Raw genomic sequence first — 23,509 nt, 5'->3', positions numbered from 1 at the left:
TCGGATTATTGTCATTGTGACAACCCAGTTTGGCCCAAACCTCAGCTCTCCAGCGAGTGAATCAGTGGCGGCAAGGCCCGTCGTCTGAGGCTACAAGACAAGCCCAGATCATCAACCCCCCCCCCCCCACACACACACACCACCTCGCATGACTGATTTCATGACAGGTGATGTTGGATCTGTTCTGTTCAAAACACGACATTTGGTTATGGCTATGGATGTTTAATTTGATTATCGGAAATTCTTCCATAACTCTTGGAGTCTATTCAGATGCAACTATGCAAACCTACGTTGTGCCGCCATTTTGTTTTTAAAGTGACACAAACGTCTCCTGGGAAAGCTTCTGAATAAAACCTTCGTTCTTAATCTGACTGTCTGGTAACCAACCTTCACATTTAGCATGCAAACAGAGCTCTGCAGAGTCCAAACAACACATTTGGTGAAAATGGAAACTGTTTTGTTGAGTCTCTACTGTTCATGTACGTCACATGCGTCAAACTCAAGGCCCGCGGGCCGCATCCGGCCCGTCAAGGCAATTTATCCGGCCCTCAAGTGCCACAAAAGGCACATCATGTCATAATGTAGAGGCATATAATTCTTTTAAAGTGTATAAAGTGGCTTAAACTGTAACTCTTGTAGCATTATTGAGTTTTTAAACTGTGTATAGTAACAGCGTACTGCCACTAGATGTCATATTAAAATAACCCAGGAATGTCCAAATTGAGAAAAAATGATGCAGACTGATGGGGGGGTTAAAATGTAACTCACCACAATATGAACTTTATTTTTGCAGATAAACTATAAACTGGGCCTAAGGTGCTACTTTCATGTTACTGTTATTTTTTTAACATTTGTATGTGAACTGAAATGAAATTATGAAATCAAAAGTATCGTCTATACAGGTGCAAGCGACCTTTTTAATGACTTCATGATGCCAAAGTGGCCCAATATAGAAACGAGTTTGGTGTAAACCATAACAGCATGATGTGAAAACGGGTTCCAGAGAGGAAAGATTCAAACACATCCTGGTCTCTGTTATTTAGTCTACAGGAAAAACAGAGTCTGCCTGAATGCCATTGTCCCTGTCCCAATGCTGAGGGTGTCCCGATGCTCCAGAGAAGTGTATTACCCATAATTCATTGCTGCATGTGACGTTGTGAGCAAAAATATGCCAATCATACAAGTCATGAAACTACATATTTTGTTCTGATTATAAAAACACATGTATTCTATACAGCCACCTTAAAAAAATGACTAATCAAAAATGTTTTGATTGCATGTTTTAATGCTGAACGCTGAATGTTTAAACAACGTATTTCATAAATTTATGCTGTTTAACAGACAGACATGTGGTGCTATGGCATATTATTAAATATATAAATAAATAGTGTTTTCATGCTGAAATACTTTGTTTTATGCTCTTAAACAAAGAGAAATGTGGTATTACAAATAAATTCATGTATAAATTAATACATTTTATATTTAAATAAAGAAAGAAGTTGGATTGTTCATTTAAATTTTTTTCACTCTCTCACATGTACAAGCCTGAGTCTTCTCTACACACCAATAATAATTTATCCATATTTTTGCTGCTGTGCATGCACACATTTATACACAGTTTTTTTAATGGCCTGTAAAAGCGTTCTTTAAAATTTCCAGGTCATTCCAGTGTCTTACACTGACCTGCCTGCAGCTAGGGCTGGAGCTTAAGACCCTTGAAGAACAACTGTTCTGCACGTGTTTGTACTCTGTAAATCTAAGGTACTTATTCTGACAACATGATTCGGACTTAGTTTGTGAAATGCAGAGATAACAGATTAATAAACATAATATAATGGTCCATCTGTTGGGTTTCTGCATTGTTCTCATCAAGTAAAACCTCATTTTCAGAACCAATCTCAGCCCAAGATGGTGATCTGCACTGTGTGATTTACGTTCAGTAGTTTTCTCTGGTTATTACAACTGTAAGCTGCAGGACATACGAGTAAAGTTGTTCCTTCTGCATCTACTACCATTGGCTCCAAAAAACCTTAAAAAATAAAACAACTGGACTTCTATTGTGAAGCTGAAGGCGCTCCACCTCCCATCCATCCAAGCGAAACTTCAGAACTTCAGAATAGAAGTGCAGTTGTTTTATTTTTAACCTTTTTTTGGATTGAGCTGACCTGGATGACTGAGAATCTTTGCCAATATGTCTACTACCGTCGGCTCCTTGTGTAGGAGAGACCCATCCAATATGGCGATGACGCAGGATGCGCTCCAACACGTTATAAGGCGTCTTCGTATATAATATTTATGTTTGTACGCATGTGCATGTTGTTGAATTTCATGGAACACACTGCCTTCTAGTGGCGTGGCAGGGAAATTACACTGTTTCTAATTTTTCTACTAGTGTCGTGTTTGCGGAGGTCGTGATAATAACCTTCATGTAGAAGTGTTAACAGAAGCGGAAAATAACAACCCCATTTTCAGTGAATCATTGTCATGTGCACAAGTCATAAGATTATCATATTTCTCTCAGCATGTTGAGGCATTAGGGGGAACTTTCCAACTCCTGAGAAGATCGTCAGCCATCCTCAGTGTTTTCTGCTGGTACATAATCTTACTCATTTAAGATTTGTGAACTTCAATCTGGATATAGCTTTATATCCCTTCTCACTTTGATGAATTGCCAACACCATCTTTGCATTGTGTTAACACACCTGTATACTCCTGCTTTCTTTTCTTTTCTTTTTTTAGAAGCGGTCACACTTACATCTAACTTAAGCAGCTAGGGTGCACTTAGCTATTCTCTAGTCATAATTTTCTAGTAGAGGAGAAAAATATGCGCGTTACAACGGGACTGAATTGCCATTAACATCACGTCAGCATCTTTTCGGAGCAACTGCAGCGCTCATTAGCCGTACATCTGTTACAGCTTCACAGAGTACGGAGGAGTCGTGCTGGACGGCGATTATCTCCACCAGGGTGACATTACTGTGACAGAGGGTGGCTCGGATCACTGCAGTCCTGGGACTCAGCGGTGAAATGTGATGGAAAAGGCTGGAAAATGAAAGCTGTGACCTCTGTGCTAACGGCTGATGGCAGGGGCGACCTTCGCAGCGTTTTATGTTTCTGAAGGCTTCACCGGCGCAGCCACCAGAAGATGTTCTCCACAGTCCTGGGATCAGCGCCGAGATCACGCTTTAGATTCGCCTTGAGGTCATTAAAACGCAGAACTGTCTACAGTTTCTTGCCCCATGTGACAGAAACCGGACTTGTATTTCTGAGCCTAAACTTTATTTACTGGTAAGACTGAACTTAATGATTTATTGCTGCTACTAAAATAAAAAAAATATTAGTATAAAACTGCTTCTTTTGTATTTTATACAGTTATTGCAACTAAAATTGTCCTTTATAATACTTTTTGTTCGTTTTGCATAACAAAATATACAGTTTCATAAAAAAAGGATTTGCCCCCTTTAGCAATTTCCTCCTTTCTTGCTGACAATTAGCTTTTTGCATTCCTCTGGAGACATTTTGGCCCCCTATTCTTACCACAATTGTTTTAATTTAGCCACATTAGCGGGTTTGCAAACCTGAACAGCCTGATTAGCAGCATCTCAGTCAGACTTAAGTCCAGACTTTGACCAGGCAACTCCAAAATCATGTTTTTGTTCCCCATTCAGAGGTGGATGTTGGTTTGCTTTGGTTCATTTTCCTACACCGTCACCTAAGTGCACTTAAGCCTCACACTACCGTCCTCTGGTTTGATTGTCAGTATTTATTATTCTGAAATGCTTTGTTAGTTTTACATGTTTCAATAAGTTACACTTACTCTTATCACTTAATAAATCAGACCTTAACTGAGACAACTAAGGCCTGAAGTGCTTTAGACATTGTTCTGGGTTCTTTGTGTCCTTCTGGTGGATTCCAACACAGCGGCCACTCCTGGGAACGTTTACCGTCGTTCAGTGCGTTTTCCATTTGTATATCATGGTTCTCACTGTGGTTCACGGCTTCCTAAAGCCTTAGAAATAATATTTAACCCTTTCCAGACTCATAGATGTTTCTGTTTCTTATCTGTTCTCAAATTCCTTTAGACTGGAGCACGATATGTTGCTTTTTGAGCTCTTTGAGCCTTCTTTATGTTGCCAGGCTGGTTTTATTTAAGAAGCTTTTTTGAATCTTCAGGTCTATCAGCCAGATGTGGCGAATAGAATTGTGCCAAAAAATTTAATTTATCACAGCTCTAATTCATTTGAAAGTGGTTTTGTTTTTACTTAGGTTTTTTTTTTGTCAAATACTAAAATGTTTTTACGATCTGAAACATTTCAACATGACAAAAAGAAAGAGAAACAAACAGAGGAGTTAAAGAAGCCACCAAGCATCCCAGAACCCATATGAAATATGGATTGACTCTTTTTAGTGGACAATTTATGTCTCATTACCACATAAACTGCGTTTACATAGACAAAAGTAATCGGAATATAAATGTGTTGTCTAAACAGGCCAATCGGAATATTGTGATCGGATTAAGCTCCATTGGAATAAAACCGTATTCCGAATGAGACGGGGGGGGTGTTTATTGCGATTGATAATCCGATCAACATGCATGTAAATGCTTGTCAGGATCAAGTTAACCCGAGTGCGCATGTGTGCCCGACGTAAACGTGATATTTCCTCATATTTACACATATTTCCACGTTGTTGAGTGGCGCAAAACTGTCCTCTCTATTTGAAACATTAAAAGAGCTCAAAATTGTTATTTATTTAGTAATTTATTTAGTAATACTTCAACCGTAATTAGAAGCTGGGGCAAGCTCAGCCTTGGCGCTCGGAAGACAAACAAGCTCGTATAAAACTGCTTTGTTTATTATTTCTTGTTTTTCAGCAAAGACGGAAGTTATCGATCAATACGGTTTCTATTTTATCAATATGTTTTTTTCTATATCGTCCAGCCCTACCATGAACTCTGCTCTCTTCCAGATAATCCTTATGGAGAATGTTCAGCCATGGATTTGTGACTTTAAACTCAAGCAATCTTGGGTTAAAGCCACTTCTGGTTAAGTCCATAACTGGTAAAAAGACAAAACTAAATAAAAGTTCTGGAGAGGCAGAGTTAAAGTCTGGACCTAAACCTGATTAAGAGACTGTGTTAAGACCTTTAAGAGGCTCTTCATGCTTCAAAGCCTTCCAGTGTGGCTGATTCCTGAACAACTACAAATGAGATCTGGTCAAAATTGCTCCACAAAATTGCCAAATATTGCAAACATTTGACGGCTGTTATTGTCATGAATTACGGCAGAACCCGTAGTTTGCTCAGCCCGTTCTGCCAGCGGTGCAAACATGCTCACAGAGTCACAGGATATTGATCGGCACGGCTCCGGCTCAGCGTGGCGTCCAAACGCTACTAGTGCTCTGCTTCTGGCGGCAAACAGCTTAACGAGACAAGGCGTCCATTTTTGGAGGAAGGCTGCGATCCTGCACATGCAGCCTCTGTCCGAATGGAAAAGGAATCCACACATTTCAATGCATCTGGGTGAATTTAGTTTGGAGTCAGCGTTTTTTAAGAGAATCTTCTGTCAAAGTTATGTTTTCATCCGGCTAATTGTGATCAAACTTTTAATATGTTTAAGGAAAATGTGAGTTATGCCTGTTTCCATCTAGTTGCCTGTAGTGAATTAACTAGGCTATGCAATTCAATTCAATTCAATAAAATTCAACATCAATCCTCCAGGTTGGTGAGAAAGTTTCCTCTCTAAGGAAACCCAGCAGGTTGCATCAAGTCTCTCCAAGCAGCATTCACTCCTCCTGAAAGAGCGTAGAGCCACAGTGGACAGTCGTCTGCATTGTTGATGGCTTTGCAGCAATCCCTCATACTGAGCATGCATGAAGCGACAGTGGAGAGGAAAACTCCCCTTTAACAGGGAGGAGAACCTCCAGCAGAACCAGAACCAGGATCAGTGTGAACGCTCATGCAAAGTGTAATTTTGTAAGGCAAGGCAAGGCAAATTTATTTATATAGCACAATTCAGTACAGAGACAATGCAAAGTGATTTAAACAAATGTGTTTTTAATCTTGATTTAAAAGAACTCAGGTAAAGGTAAGAAGTTGATGTTATGTGTGTCTGTTATAAACAGGAAGTAGACATTGCAAACTAGCATGGACCACACAGGAAATGGAGAAAGGTTTTCAGGGATGTGTTGCTGTCAGGTAAGTTGTAATTATTGTGTCGTGTCAACTAGCACTGGCGATCTTACACGCTGCACGGAGACGTTGAGAATTAAATGTGATTCTCTGCTCATTTTGGGAATATCCGGGATGACGGCGGTAACAGCTTATCAGTCATATGAGGCAAATGTTTCCTACGTCCGACCTTATTTGGCAAATGTGTTTCCATCTCCTGTTTTGTGCTTTAACTCTTATTTTGGAAAAACCAAAAACTACCTCAAGTCAGCATAAAAACTTTTTGCGATTTGTATTTTATGAATTGCTTTAAGCTTTTCTCTGAGCAGTTTGTTGAAATAGAAAGTTACAGTCCTGTGCAGAAGTGTTGAGACATTCCTTGTTTTTTAATCCTTTCCTGCCATGTAGCCAAACCTGTGGTCTCTGAAAACTTTGACTTGGGAATCATGCAGCATTGAAAACTCCTCAATTCAAGGGATGAATCAGTTTTATGTCGATGCACAACATGCCTCTTAGTAAAGAACCAGTTTTAATGTGGATCTTTAGCTACTTTGTCACCAGCAACCTGTAACAGAGATATCATGTCATCCCATTCCTTTTGTAGGCGCAGCTATAAAAAAGGAAGAAAGCAGACAACAAATGGGATTGTCGTTCTGTCATAAAGCCAGAAAGACAAGCTGCTCTTTGCCTCTGGCTGTTCTTCAATCACCAAGTTAGGCTTGCTACGTCCCACACATGTGAGATTTCCACAATTAAGCAGATGATGTGGAACTAAAAGAGGCATGGAGTAAAACTCAGCAAGGCTAAAAAAAAGCTTTGCCAATAAATCTCTTTTCATTGGGTTCTATATTCCAGCATCCCTGCTTCAGCAGTCCAGTGGTCGGTTCTGTACCAGCACGCTTCCCTGCAGCATGTCTGTCATGAGGTAATAGCAGCAGAAATGATGTGCATGTGCCTGATGTAATGACGCTGTTGTGTTTTTGCTTTGAATGCTCACACAGACCGTCTGTCATCGCCACACCAACCTCCAGCTGCAAAGCCAGGTGACTTTTACACAAGTCAGCCATTATGGGGCATCATGGGGCATTATGGCTCAGAGACCTTTACCTCAAGCCTCTTTTCTCTGCCTTGGTCAAGAAAAGCTGTCTTACAGTAAAGAATGAAGGACGCAGCATTTACGACAGCGACACGTTAAAGAGGCCTCTAATTAAAAAGGTTCGTTTGGGTCTGACAGGTAACTATAGACCGTATAAAGGTGCAAAAATGGTGAGGGGGTAAAACGGCCGGCTGTCTGTTACACTTGTACATACATTACAATCAACTGCACACCCACAATGTACATTTGAGGGATGTTTTGTTTGAAACAGAAGACAAAAGAGAAACATTTGTCAGGAATGTAGCAGCGAACCAAAAAAAGACATTTTATACGTATAGAAAGGTTCTGTTAACTGTGACATCATCCAGAGAAGACGGCTCACCCGCTACTACCATCTAATGTAGAACAGATTACTAGATCAATGTGTGCTTCTGTGCTTTTTTGTTTCTCTTGTTGTGTCTCTGTTCTGTCTTCTGTAATCCCAGTCGGTCGAGGCAGATGACCGTTCACACTGAGCCCGGTTCTGCCGGAGGTTTTTCCTTCCCGTTAATGGGTGGTTTTTCTTCCCACTGTCGCTTCATGCTTGCTCAGTATGAGGGATTGCAGCAAAGCCATGTACAATGCAGATGACTCTCCCTGTGGCTCTACGGTTCCCCAGGAGTGAATGCTGCTTGGAGAGACTTTGATGCAATCAACTGGTTTCCTTATATAGGACATTTTTGACCAATCTGTATAATCTGACCCAATCTGTATAATATGATTGAACTTGACTTTTGAGATGACATGTTTCATGATTTGGCGCTATATAAATAAATAAAATTGAATTGAATTGAATGTGTAACACAACATGATTGGAGCAAGTATATGCAGCAGAGGGATGTATTACCACAACAAATATTGACTACTTTTGTATGTATGGGAGGATTTATTGGGAGTGTAGCAGTCTGATGATGTGTGGAATCTGGTTGTTCTGCATTAGGAGCTGGTGAACCTGCCAGAGGGCAGCAGGCAGAACAGTCCATTGTGGGGGTGGGTGGGGGTGGGTGGGGGTGAGTGGGGGTCTTTTCTGGTTGTCTGATCCCTGGTCAGGCAGCGTCTGTGGGCGGTGTGGTGGATGGATGGAAGCAGTCCTGATGATTCTCTCCCCCGTCCTAGCCGCTCTCTCCACATGTTCCCAGTGTGAGGCGTTGCAGGTCCCAGAGCAGACCGTCAGGACGCTCTCTGTTGTCCCTCAGTAGAAAGTGGTGAGGATGGGAGGACGGAGGTTTGCTCTTCTCATCCCAGAGCCGCTGCTCTGTTCAGTCAATAAAAATAGTAACGCTAAAGACAACAGCTGATTTAACAGACCCTAAACCAGGTTTATGTTTTTTAATCCCCAGACTGAGGCTGACAAGGCAACCAGAGGCTAGGCAGTGACTGTAGAAACCTAGTCTGGTGACTCTGGTTGATCACCAGTGGAAATATGATGCAAAAATGACCAGAACGATTAAAAATGAACAGAGATGAAGATCTGGTCAACTGAGCATCCTCCAGATCCTTTTTATGCTAATGAGAAACCTGATTTCTTTTATGCAGAAAGTTCTGCATGGAGCAGCAGCTCTCTCTACCTGCTGTCCCCCCCCCCCCCCCCACCTCCCCTCTTTTACTGACAGGGTCGAGAGGAAATTAGCATTGGCTCCTAATCAGCCTCCCCAGCCCTGAATGTGCTGATGTGCAGGACAGGGTCATGTTAATCAGGTGCCTCAGCTTGCAGCCACATTGATTTAATACAACAAGCGCTTATTAATCCCCCCCGCACCTCCTCCTCAATATGGAGCCCTTGCACCGTCCTCTTCCTTTGCCAATATGTTTGTTGCCCCCCCCTCAACCCCCCGATGTTAAATAAAACCCATCTCAAAAACAGATACCGTGAAATAATAACATTTGCTAACAATTTGACGGCCTTTTTAGCTTTAGTAGAAATGTTTAGACAGTTTTCAGGCTAAGTTTAGAAGCCTGTGTGTTTTAACATCACACCTCATAGGAAAAGTACATTTGGACTAAAACTGATGACTAAATAATTGATGAAAATGTCAGTGGAGATATTTGTGAAGTAGCAGCGCAGATGTTTGGACAGGACATCTTCGACGCCTCCGGTCATTTAATTAAGAGTCATTTTTTGTTCCTGTGCTGTTTTTGGAAACTGTAATAATGTTTTTATTCATTTTTTGACATCTTTTATTCATCAGATGATATCAGCTTCGGAAGGCTTGGAGTCAGAGCAGTTAATTCATCAATTTATTTACATTTTTGGTTCTTTTGACGTCTTGACTTGAGCAGTTGTGGTGCTGAAGAGCTGATGTCCTGCCTGTTTAATTTTCTCTGCCTTAACAGGAGCTCCCTACACAAGGTGGAAACCAGCTCAGGAGACATTTTTAAAACTTTCATGTTTATTTCATATTTGAGATCTGAAATCCAAGCATTTGCCCGTTTCCCATTTTTATTGTGTATTACCTAATATATACTAGGGCTCCCATACACTAGAGGAAAACCCGTCTATGATAAAAATCCTCCTGAACATGCAGGGTCTTGATTAGATCTTAGAATATCTCCCGGTTATGCGTGATGAAGGGTGAGACTTCCCTGAGCAAAACTCCTGCAATAAGGAAATGAGCCTCTTAGTTTGGATTCAATAAAGTAATCATAAAACATGAAAACATAAAAATAAAGACGAAAAAAACTACCTTTAAGTCACCAGCTGAATTTATCAGTGTTTTTTGGTAATAGTGCTCAAAGTAGAAAAAAGTCTCCTTAATGTGATACAAATATGGGACAGAAACATGGGTGATATTTTTACACAGATCTATTTATTGATCTATAGCTCAGTAGTTTTATTGTACTTAGGACAAAAGAAAAAGCAATTTCTAAAGCAAATCCCTATCAGCCAACTGCAAAGTGTCTTGAAGCCACTTTTATTAACTTCAAGCCTCATGGCGTTAACATGGACATGAAAAATGGCATTGAAATAAATAAAGATATAAAATAAAAAGCTTTAAAACATAAAGAGGTGGTAAGTCCAATTTCAATAAGCTTATTATTGTTACGGTTTCCTGCTGTAAATTATATTTCTTCTCAGTATTAAGCCTGAACTCCACAAACTCATGTAACTTTAGCAATATTATCTAACACAGCACCGGCACTTTAGCAGAAGATCATCACGCTCCAAGTGCTGAGGGAGGCTCCCATATAATTTGACTTATGAAAAATCATAATTATAGTAGTCATAATAAAGACATGTTTTAACTTAAAACGTGTAAAGCATGTTATTAAATATTAGCATATAGGTCTCCTCCTCCATGAACCCAGTACGCAATTGTGTAGCAAAAAAAAGTACAGGTGATGCTTTAACAAAGTCATGAATTAAAGGGAAAACAGGTGAAAAAAACATCTGACAGGGAGAGAAACAGAAGCTCTGGAAGGTATTTAACAGAAAACGTAGCGAAGCATCTCCAAATAAATGATTGATAAATTAATTTAATGCTGAAGCAACACTATATGAAGGAACAACTCTGACGCACTCAAAAATAGATCCCTGAATGAAAAAATGCTTAATAAATAAATGAGATTACAATTAAATTCCAAAAAAAGGTAAAAAACAAAGCAACTGGACTTGTTTTCCGTAGTTGAAGACGTTTCGCTTCCTCTCCAGGAAGCTTTCTCAATTCAAAAAGTCTGGAGTAATGATGAGTAACAAGCTTTATACCATTCCTAACAAAGGCCTGTAATGGCTTAGATAACATGCAAATTCAACCGAAACAGGACCACCCCTTAGTAATGGGCGGTCGTTAAAACCATTAAGCCAGCCGATTGGACCGAAACTGGTCCACTCCTCTGTAACGAGGAGTCGTTAGGGTCGTTATTGGCTTGGCTTAAAGGAACAATGTTTTCATCACCTGAATGAGGGTGAGAGTTAAGTTGACGATTGGCTGGAATTAATCCTATAGCTGTGTTGTAAGTTTTTGAGAGTTGGAACCTAAGGCCTCCTCCTCTGTTTAAGGTTGGTCTTTCTCTCTTGACGTAGATGGCTTCCTTCACACCCCTTTCAAACCATCTGTCTTCTTTGTCCAAAATATGGACATTTTGGTCCTCACAGAGTGTCCTTTGTCCTTTAGGTGTAAGTGGACAGCAGAGTCTTGTCCTGAGGAGGTAGCTCTCCTGTGTTGAGCCATGCGTCTGTGGAGAGGTTGTTTGGTTTCTCCATCATGAAGATCAGAACATTCCTCACTGACTGAACTGCAGACACCACTCCGCTCATCTTAGGTTTGGGGGTTTTGTCCTTGGGATGCACCAGCCTCTGTCTGAGGGTCCTGTTTGGTTTGAAATGTTCTGGGATTTTGTGTTTGGAGAAAATCCTCTTGAGTTTTTCAGAGACTCCAGCAACATATGGGATGACGATGTTTTTGCGTTTATTCTTCTCACCATTATGTTCTGCAGCGGGTCTTTTGGATTTTCTTGCTGATTTGACAAAAGCCCAGTTAGGGTACCCACAGGTTTGGAGGGCATCTCTGATGTGTTTCTGTTCCTTGTGCTTCCCTTCTGTTTTAGTAGGACATGCTGGGCCCGGTGTTGTAAGGTTCTGATGACGGAAAGTTTGTGCTCCAGTGGGTGGTGTGAGTCAAAAAGAAGATATTGGTCTGTGTGGGTGGGTTTCCTATACACTTAACTCTCACCCTCATTCAGGTGATCAAAACATTGTTCCTTTAAGCCAAGCCAATAACAACTCTAACGACTCCTCGTTACAGAGGAGTGGACCAGTTTCGGTCCATTCCGCTGGCTTAATGGTTTTAACGACCGCCCATTACTAAGGGGTGGTCCTGTTTCGATTGAATTTGCATGTTAACTAAGCCATTACAGGCCTTTGTTTGGAATGGTATAAAGCTTGTTACTCATCATTACTCCAGACTTTTTGAATTGAGAAAGCTTCCTGGAGAGGAAGCGAAACGTCTTCAACTACGGAAAACAAGTCCAGTTGCTTTGTTTTTTACCTTTTTTTGGAATGACCATGACCTGGATGACTGAGAATCTTCACCAGCATATTACAATTAAATGCATAGAAATACAGCAAATAAATAAATGTAAGCAGTAAGTAAATTATACAATGAGACGTACATGTATATATCCCTTAATTAGCTTGTTTATGTATGAATAATTATCCTATTTATTTATTGTTTCCTAGAATTAAAAATTTTATTTATTAATTGCTTATTTTTTTAATGTAATTATGTCTGTGCCTGTGTTATAAGTATTGTCTGTTTTATTTCTGCATTTCTGCCTCCTTATGCAAATGTGTAAGGGGCGTGTCTTGAGGGGACACTTTCTGCCTATTGGCTGGTTAGACTGCATGGGTCTAATGTAGAGGATGTTGCTGCTATCAATGGCTGCCGCTGCAGCCTCAGTCCCAACAAACATGGCTACCCATGTTATCAGCGAGCTGAGGCATTTAGAAACTTCATTTGAGAATAAAACGGCGACTTTATTACTTGTGGTGCGGACGCAGGTGTTGTCTTCCCCCGCGTAGGGAGCATGCATTCAGCGGGTAAAGCTGGTCCCATCGACTCCCTCTGAGCACCAGCCATCTAGTCGTGGAAGTGGAGATGTGTAACTTTTGTTAAAAAGTGACCGCATCATTCAGTTAGTGGGTTACAACAGAAGACAACACTTATTGTTCTCTGGTGGGACGTGATTATTTCAACATACCAATCGCTTAATGTAAGGATAATCCAGTCTGTTTAAACTGGGCTCATATAAACATTAACGCTCAATATAACACATTCTCTATAAGTAAACGACAAAGTCTGGAGAAAATACTATTTTGCTCTGATTGTCGCTCATCTCCAGACTGTCTTCTGCAACCATAAATTCACTTTCCTGAGTCTATCACTGAAAACCGCTGTCTGCCCTATTGTAAAACGCATTTTTTGTTTCATGGTAGACCCAAATAAATGGATCCTTTCAAGCACATCTCAAATATTGTAAATTAATCACCAAATAAAGTCACACCCTGAATCGCTTCCTTTCGGCTTCTTGATTAAATGAAAATATCTGAAAATCTAGTAGAGGATAATTTCAGGTGTAACTTTATTCAGTTGAACCGTTTGTTTTGTGTGTGTGTAAAATTACACTGGTTGGCCAGTAGGTGGTGCTACATTGAGTGATGAAATACATTAAAGTGGTTTATGAATAAGCAACACATTAAATGGCGGTTTATTGCAGTGATTACTGTGCATGAGATAGTTACCCAACATTACTTTAGTTCATTGAGGTTCGTGGCGGTTTCTTTCTGCACAGCCCCCTTAAGGTCACTCCATTACAATCAGATTGAGCTTTTGGCTTTGACTAGGCCGTTTGCAAGACCTTGATTCTTTTCTTGTTCAGTGATTCTGTTGTAGATTTGCTGCTGTGTTTGGGATCATCGCTCTATTTAATGGCCCACTTTAGCCAGGACCCACATTTGATTCTAATTTACTTTGATTGCACAGAACACCTGGTCCACTCAGGTAACACCGTTTTGGGCTCATCAGCACGACTTTATCTTCATGTCTCCGCCATTGTACGTAACGGTTGTTGGTGCTAATGTGTTTCTCCAAACATTCACATTAACTTGCAGCTAGAAATGCGTTCCTTCACTTGTGACGTTCACATTCTTCCCCTTTTTGAAAAAGTACAAATGTGCTTTGAATGCATATGAAAAGTGTAAGCTGACTTTTTTGTCGTTTTATTTTTCTCCAAACAGAGTTCTGCACATTTTGTTCAAACATCTGTCTAGAGACAATGTTCCAGACATTGTGCGGTTAATTCTTTTTACTTGCTACCTTCTCAAACCAGCCACACTTGTTCAGTCCTTTTCTCTTTATCCTATCATGAACTTTTACCACGTTTACTGAGGACTGAACAGGCAGCAGGAAGTCAAAATTAGAACTTATTTTAAAATGATTTGGTTCTTTTTGGAATTTTTCTTTCTGAACTTGGGATAAAGGTAAATTGTTTTTCATAACAACTACTCAGCACTTTTACACTAGAACAAGCACCGTCTCTTATTCATATATTCATATATACCAATAAGCAGATTGGGGTTAAATCTCTTGTCCAACATGAACAGCTGCTGGAGGAGGAAGCTGAAATCAGCCCCACAACTGCAAGATAACCACAGATCCCACTAAGCCGAAGCTGCCGCATCAGAAGCCATAGATGTTTTTAAAAAAATGAATAATCATCTTTGTTTGTCAGTGCAACATTGTACATTCTAATGAAGTGTGAATTCTGCATGTAACCCATCGCTTGGGGAGCAGTGGGCGGCTAATGTGCGGTGCACAGGGGGCATTCTGGGGCTGAGGGTCTTGCTCAGGGACCCAGAGGAAGGCTGTGGGGGAACCAGTGAACCTGCAGCCTTGTCAGGATGCAGGCGCTCTGCTCTAACCACTAAGCCACCTCTTCCCTTAATTTTGTTTGTTGTATGGTTCCAGGAAACTGTGCACACCTGTACCAGTCGTCTAATATTACTCCCGTTAGACATGGGTGATCTTTTCAGGATAAAATACAAACCGAAATGTTCCTGATACATTTGCAGTGTTTATGGTGCACGTTTTGTAACATAAAGAAATTAAAAGCTGGGCAGCAAGCAAGATATCTTTAACCTTGTTTCTGCTGCAGATCCCCACACATCATTGGGTTGAACGGGTTGTGTTCGTAGACTGGTGGCTGCATCAAAAACAAATGACTCTTTATTAACAAATTTCCTTGATTTGAGCAGGTAAATAAGCATATCTGCCAATAGAATAAGATTTTTGTACTTAAAATAGGAAAAACTCATCTCCATCATCTTTTTTCAAGTGCATATATAATTGTCTTATTTTAGGGGTTAAAATACTCATTTAATTGGCAGATAATCTTATTTACCTGCTCAAATCAATGAAAATCTCACTCATTTCAGGAAACTTGGACTTATTTTTAGTTCCGTATTTGCAGTGCATGCATGTGACTTTGCTCATTTTCTTACCATAAATTCAAAACAAACTCTGAATCAAGTGAAGAAAATGCATAACTATAGTTAGGATACTGTGCCGTAAAAAGCACAAAGGCCCGCTTCAAAGCTCTAAATGACATTAAAGATGACAGCAGAAAGCTTTAGAGGTACTGGTGTTGTCCTGAGATGACAGAAGGCTGAAAGCATTCAAAGCACAGTAATTATCTTATGTGATGCATTCAAGATGGAGTAAATGAAAAGACGTCCGTCTGTAACACTGCAGCACATCTCTACTACTTCATTCTTCGAGCTGTGCCTGTACACTGGATTGGTTTTCCTCCACAGCTGCACATTCTTTTGCTTTTGGCTGAATATACATCTTACAATACTTGAACAATTGAAATTTTGCAACAACAAAAAAGAAAGCTCACAAATGGTCAAACCTGAACCTGGAGACAGAAATGACACGCCTGCTGCGTAAATGTGCACCTTTGAAGTAACTTAAAGGAGCCCAGTGACACAGCAGCATAAAGCAGCTTGTCCTGTACATGCTAATATACATATATATATATATATATATATATATATATATATATATATATATATATATATATATATATATATATATATATATATATATATATATAGTTTATTATGGCAACGCACTCCCTCAGCTCTGGGTTTTACAAGGCGCAATATTTCTTTAGTCCCCTTTAATAACGTGTAAAGTTAGAGGGCTGATCTTCCTCGGTCAGTCAGGACAAAAAATGATTGGCCTTTAATTTAGTGTCCCATCATCTGTATGCTGTGTTTTAAGTTCCTAACAACGGGCTCCTTATTTGTGGCGTGGAGACTGCGACAAACACGAGAAGGCACAGTTTCTCCGTGATTACGTGGGATGCCTCATGATCTGAGCGGGCAGTAAAGCCGTCTGCGGAGAATGAACACATCATGTTGTCCTCTGACAGCCTGACTGTGCTACTCTGGAAGCTGATACCACCCCCTGCTTCTGCCCTACAAGCCCTCGCCCCAGACCCATTGATTTTATCGGGCGACACCAAAGCCGGCTCAGGCTAGCGTCCAGCATCCCGCGAGGCCCGAGGGTGACAAGAGCCTCATCAATGTCAGAGAACGCTCCCAGATCAGCTCATGTGAACCGCATGGAATGGAGACAACGGAGGAGGGAAGAAAGTTTGTCAGACGGTTGATCTAAATTTTCTGTAAGCTACTGAGAAAAATGGATTTCATGTTCTGGGACCGCGTAGCTGCCGACCACAGAGGGAAGTTGTTGCCTTGCCATAATTCAATACTATTGAGTACATGGACAACAGGCAAGAGGTGACAGGCATGCATTCAAGCACACAATCACACCTAAGTGTAGTTTAGAAACTGTAATTAATCTAACATGCACGTTTTTAAATCGTAGAAGGAAACCATGAGGCCCAGATAAATCCTAAAATCCTGTGTTTGCACGGGGAGAACATGCAGAATTATCACCAGGAAGGCCTCAGCTGGGATTTCAACCTTAGACCTTCTTGTCCGGAAGCAAGAGGGGTTAACACTGCCGGGCTAATGCAGTAACCAGATAATTACATTTCCTAAAAGAAAGACACACAAGCTGATTTTCTCCATATCTCATATCAAAGCAGGCTACATTTTCCTGCTTTAGGCCAGAGAGAGATCGTTTTCTGGATGAATCATTTTTTAAACTATTTTTCTAATTCAGAGGTTTACCTACTCTTCCTTAGTAATTTGTAAACCTGCATTTTAAACTGTATGATTTGGGTCAAACGTTTAGCGTTTCCTTTCAGAACCTTCTCACAGTAGCTTGCTGAGGGTTTGGCCCGTTCCTCCTGACAGAACCGGTGCTGCTGAGTCAGGTTTCAGGCCCACCTGGCTCACACACACCTTTCAGCTCTGCCAACAACCTTCCTGAGGGACTCAGACCGGGGGCTTCGTGACGGGAAACTAAAAAACCTCCACTTTGAGTCCCTAGACCACTTTGTTGTTCCTGGCCAGAGTTTTGAGCTGTTCTCCCTCTTTAATGTCTTTCTGTTCATGGACAGCACTTTGAATCGTCTCGTGACTGAAAAGTGCTACAGAAACAAACATGCCTTCAATATTTACACATAATGTTTTTTCCTTTTGAGGCCATGTTGAGCGGGAGTGGTGGCGTAGAGGTTCGACTCCCACAAGCTGTTACTCTGAGTCCCTGAGCAAGACCCTCAGCCCCAGAACGCTCCCTGGAAGCCGCACAGACGCTCTCCAAGGAAGGGCTGCTAACACTTTCCGTGGCCAGGGACCCCTTAGCAGCGGTGATATAATAACAAAAAGGTAATATTAGGAATTATGTATGTTTTTAAAAAATATAGAAACACCTAATATTCAACATTCGGTGGAGATTAGATCCTCATTCTCGATGCAACTGCTGACATTCTTCCTAATTTTTAGCTGATTGGGCTTTTACCTTACTTGATGAAGTGGACAGACTTAAATATTTGCCTCCTTAAGCCCGGCAACATGTGTTCCACGGACCCCCAACCCGTGGTTGGCGGACCCCCGGGTGTCCGGAGAACCCAGTTTGAGGGCCGCTGCCCTGAGGGATGGGTTAAATTGAGAAAACAAATTTTACTGGAATATACGTGGCAATGACAATAAAGATAAAGATGAAGATGATCTATTTTGTGAAGTGCACTCATCCATCCAGCAGAGAAAGCCCTCCACAACATGATGCTCTCACCTCTGTAGTCCACAGCTGGGATGTTCTCAGGGCTCCAGGCCAAATCTAACAATTATTATGACCAACTACTTTGATTCTTTAAAAAAACTTAAGCTCTTTGTCTCTGGGAGTACTTGCTAACTTTAACCGGTGTTGTTACCAAACATCTTCATGGTTGGTATGCCGCTTAGGCCTACAGAACCCATCATCCTCTGGGCTTTTTGTTTGCATTAATGTATGTAAAGAGTAAATTTGTGAATTTGAAGAAATTTGAATTTGAAACGTGTTCTCATAATTCAAACATTTAGTAAATAGAAACCATTTTGGTTATCCTGACTGTCCTAAAATAGACAGACGACAGAAAGCACCAAAAATACACGTGGTCCGTCACGCTCAGCGCCTCTGGAAGGATGAAGGTCTGGAGATAAACTCCTCCCATCAGTTCATCCAGGTCTTTACTCCAGTCCGTTTATCTGTAATAAATGGCTTTTTATTTAAATGCCAGACCTTCTTTTATGCTGTAATTGTAAAGTTTTAGAACTCAGAAACACATTTAAAGAATTGCTGTTGTACCCATTTATTTATTTTCATTCCAATTCAAATGACTTAAAGTCACAAACTATTGGATTTATTGGATTATGGCACTTTTGGATTTCATCATGCATAAATTCTGGTAAAGGAATGAATAAAATACAAAAAACTACATCCTAAACTTCAGACAACCGGAGCCACTGGGCCTCACCTGGCCTCACCTGGCCTCACCTGGCCTCACCTGGCCTCACCTGGCCTCTGTGCCTCCGTTACTGGTTGCAGTCCCATCACAGTATCAGTGGGTTGCATAACTGGGCGTTTTCTTTGCGTCTTTCATCTTCTCTCAGCTGCTTAGCGCCCAGCAGAGCAGCGGATGATGGAAGCTCCAACACGGCATGATCTAAAAACCCACTGGCGCTTCAGTGTGCCTCAGCTGGCTTATATAACCCAGCGTGGATATGCAGACTGCCTAGCTGCTGGGGGAGCTGAGCACACACGGCAGCTACTGCTCAGAGTTTCATGCATTTGTCGGCGTGAGCACGGCACGTCGGCCTTTGCGTGTGCAGCAGAATTAAGATAAGATAAGATAAGATAAGATAAGATAGTCTTTATTAATCCAGGTTTTTTTTCTGCTCGGCAACCGCATCATGGGAAATCTCTCTCCTCGACACGCTTCCTGACGACATCAGCGGCGTGGCTGGCCGATTTTGGGCCAGCGAGCTCCTCCGTGATGTCACTTCCGGCGGATCTTCACCTGAAGTGACATTTTGGTGTTGCGTAACCCTGGCCTGCATGCTGGAGCAGATTTTCTTTGTCTCTGTCCACCCAGAGGCGGCATCTACCTCCTCATTACGGAAACACCAGGTGGGTCCGTGAGAAGGAAATTTGCACGTGTAACCGGGCGAGGTGCTGCATCCTCCCCTGACCTCATGGTGCACCCAAGGAACAACAACAAGAAGAAAAAGGAGAGTAATGCTGTGAATCATCATGGCTGCCATGAACGACTCTCGACATGCAGCAGTAAGGGGTGTGAGGGCGAAGAGACGGCGAGAAAGACAGCGATCAAGAGAGGCCTGACCCATATAAGAACGAGGCTGAAATATTTATGGATGTGAGTGTCCTAATTGGCAAGCCGCTGGGAGGAGCGCGGCCTTCTCCAACTGCGGCTTGCTAAGAGGTTAACCAACACTGGAAGAGCGCGGGTCTGAAGGCCGGATCATCCCGCCCTGACGGATGCCTCATTATGACTCCCGTCTTCCATGGCCACAGCTCTGGCGTAGTTAGAACCATTACCGGAGCTGTTATCATAACCCTTCTCCGTTGCACAGACGGACTGGAACAAGCGCTCAGAGCGCTGAGTCAAACGCAGCCTAATTGGCCGGCTTCATCTCCTGCCCTGGCACGCACGGCTCGGTCCTCCGAGGCCGTCCCCTGCAGTCAGGGACGATCAGACTGACGCGTTCCCGTCACCGACCGCTGCAGAAAGGCAGAAAGAGGTCTGAAGGGAATCAAGACGTTATCGAGTCATGTGACAGAGGCACGGCTGAAACGCACAGCGAGAGTGCAGGTATCTGCTCTGGATGCAGATACCTGGACTCTCACGCATGACACGACTTTTAGTTGTTTTCCGTCAAATATGATCAAATTGACATGTTTATCTTTCATTATGCTAACGAACACTTGCAGCCAAAATGGGCAGAAATGGAAAAATGGGAAAAAACGCCTTAAAACACGAGGTGACGACAGCAATCGGCATTTTTTATTGATCTGCTCTCTGCTCAGCTGCTCAAACTTCACGTTCTTTACGCAGGAAATCCACCACAGCCTGTAAGATAATCACCCCCCCCCCCCCCTATGGTAACAGGTTGAGGTTTTATGTTTTGTCTGTTTTATTTAAAGAGGAGACAACTTGACCTAGAATCTTCCAGAAGTGAAGAAAGAGTCACTCGTCCTTCTTTAGAAGCACATTCATTTACAAGGATTTGTGTAAAAATAGTTTTATTAGTAAAATGGTTGTGAAACATGGGCTGTAGTTTTCACAAAGCAGCACAGGTTCACCTGTGGACAGGTGGACAGGTTTGGTCACAAGTTCACAGGAGGAGGGAATATATTTGGAGACCTTTCAGCTAAATGAAACTTGTTTTTGGAAGATGAAGTCCTGTGGGAATAAAGCTGTAATCTGAAACTTCTGACAAACTCGGTCGTCTTTAACAGGACAACAGCTTGGTGACTGCTGTCTCTGTCTGTGTGCTCCAGACACGCCTGTCTTTGTGGGGACCTGATATCGATAATCCGTTTCCATCTCCTCTTTCTTTTAACAGAGAGGAACAGGGAGATAAACCCTCAGCTCTTTTAACCTTTCTCTTTAATGTATAACCGATATAACAGCCGAATTTTTCATTTAAATATACACAACCGGTGATTTTGAGGCCTCACTTGCTTCAGTAATCAGATGTTCAAGACTCAACAATGACAAAGAAAGTGGTGAAATGGCCTCCAGGTAAGATTCAATGGCCAAAACTAAACTAAAATAAATAAAAAACATAACATAATATAAATAAAAATAACAGCACAAAGACTCGCCTCACATTAACCAAAAAAAATCTTGATTATCCCCTAAGACAGCGCTTCAGAAAAAGCTCGTCTTCAGTTATGCATGGTGGTGGTAGTGTGATGGTCTGGGGACGTGTTGCTGTTTCACAACTTGGATGGATTTCAGCTCTGGAGCAGAAGAACCTTTAAGGAACATTTACGACCATCAGTTTGAGACTTTCAGCTCAAACACACGGATCCAAAGCACAGCAGCAAGGCCATTTCTGAAAGTTACCGACATAGAAATGCTCTGGCATAACCTTAAATAAACCGTTGATATGCTTCGTATGGAGATGAGCCAGACATTCAAAGCAAGATTCCTGCACCACTTTTTCACAAAACCTTGGCTCCTGTAGAAAAGCACGACCCTCTGGGTACGTTGAGCTACTTACTTATGTACCTACTTTGGCACCTTCTTCTGACTTTTGACGATGGGACAAGTGAATTTCTCCATTGTGAGATCAATAAAGCTTATCTTATCTTAGCTAAATTCTAAAATGTACCAAACAAAAGTAATGAATCATCAAATAACAAATAGATTTTCACCTTTGCAAGGATGAAGTTGGATAACAAATTAGCTGATCTTGACGAGGTAAGATTTTTTTCTCAGCTATATTAAGGATTTATCATCTCTATATTTTGCTTGTTGTGCTGATATTGTCCTTTTTTCTTTACAGTTTTTTGTTTTTTTGTGTAATTGTAATTGCCTCTTTTGTCCTCTATAGTTTTAGTATCTCCTGCATATGAATGTTGCTGTATTAATAGCCATCCAATGTGTGAAGGAGAATCGGCCAAAATTCCTCCATTGGATGCAAAAGTTATCTCAAAGCTTTAGGGGTTAAATACATTTGGACACAGAGCCGTGAGAAGCTTTCCCCATTTATAAACCGCTTTTTGTTTAAGATTATCTTCCACATTCAAATCTTTGCGTGATGACTTGGAAAAAAGTCAGAAAACAAAAAGCAAACTACAGAAGGAATTTGTGAGGAGCAAATACTTTTACACAGCGCTGCGTGTGCCTCTGAATTATTTGGGTCACACAAAATGTACGAACTGGGTCAGCTGTAGGATCTGCAGATCGGTGCAGGACTCTGCTGTTCTTCACAAAAACACCAACTATTTAAATAATAATGAGAAACGTTTTATCTTAGAAGTAGTCATAACTGTACAAATCATGAAACAAAGACAATTTTACAGGAACAAACTACGGATCCAGAGACAGTCTTTCCAATGCAAAGATATTTTCTAATATGTCCTTGTAGCTAAGAAAAGAGCTGGCGTAACAGAGAAGCCGCCCTAAAAGCCAAAACTAAATCTGACCCCACTATAGTGGCTGCAGTACTTCATGAGCCCAAAGTACCTGCTGTGATTTTAAGGATTTGTAAGCAAATGACTCCGACAAGCATCTCTTTCTTGCTTGCACAAAGGAAACGGGAGCAGAAATCGATGGGCTGTGTTTACAGGGTACACAGCTGACTGTAACGCTGCACGTTATGTTACACACAGCCGAGCAGTAAAAACAGATGAGCTGCTTGGCGAGGCTGGGTCTGGCCGGCACCGCGCTAAAAGCAGGCAGAGACAGAAGTGACGGCTGGGCCAGGAGCAAAGTGGCCGTCTGAGCAAACCCAGGAAAAATGCTAATAAATGGCACAGACATAAAAACGGCTGTTACTCACGTAAGAAGTACTCGGATGGGTCTGCTTCGTAATCCGTTTCCTCGGGAAAGTGGTCTATCTGTTTACACATTCCTTTGAAGTTTCCTGGAAGGGGAACAAAAAGAAAAGTTCAAGGCAGTTAGCGACGACGAGCAGAACAGTCGACTTTCGTTTTACAAGCTGGAAGAAGAATGGACAGAGGAAGACTGGCTGGTTAATTAAAAACACAGATATTCATTAATATGTTCGTTAATCTGTCTCCACCTGACTCTATCTTCTGCATTTTCATCTCTCATCACCAGCGACCTTCATGTCCCGCTTCACTCCATCCATAAACCTCTTTGGTCTTCCTCCAGGCGTCCCGCTCCAGCCTCAGCATCCTACCCACGTCTTCCCTATCCGCCTCTAAACATGTCCAAGCCATCTCAGTCGGGCCTAGATTCACTTGAAAGAACTCCCAGAAGAGGAATTCATCAGGATTTAATTTGCCGTTTTCTTCCAATGTTTGGTTCTGTGAGGAGATTAGCGCGGATTCTGCCCGTTCCCTTCCTGCCTGTAGGAGGATTTAGTCTCATCATTTGAGTAATATTTGCCAATTGCTGTAATGGCCGGCACAGATTGTATCAAAGCAGCTAATATCAGAGGCTCTGTGTTCGGCGTGGACCTGCAGCAGTTGGCGGCCTGTAAACAAGAGCGGAGCAGCTGGTGCGACCTGGAGCCGCTCCAGCTGCTGTGCACGGGGAAG

The 23,509-nt window shown here is 41.7% G+C and overlaps 1 pseudogene; it reads right to left on the bottom strand.

Moving 5' to 3' along the window:
• LOC118562432 overlaps nt 1–22,876 on the bottom strand; it is a 32,238-nt pseudogene extending 9,362 nt beyond the window's left edge.
• Between the last annotated feature and the right edge of the window lie 633 nt (nt 22,877–23,509).

The sequence above is a fragment of the Fundulus heteroclitus genome, unplaced genomic scaffold, assembly GCF_011125445.2.
Source record: "Fundulus heteroclitus isolate FHET01 unplaced genomic scaffold, MU-UCD_Fhet_4.1 scaffold_918, whole genome shotgun sequence".
Classification (NCBI taxonomy): Eukaryota; Metazoa; Chordata; class Actinopteri; order Cyprinodontiformes; family Fundulidae; genus Fundulus; species Fundulus heteroclitus.
This window is presented reverse-complemented; position numbering and strand designations above follow the sequence as displayed.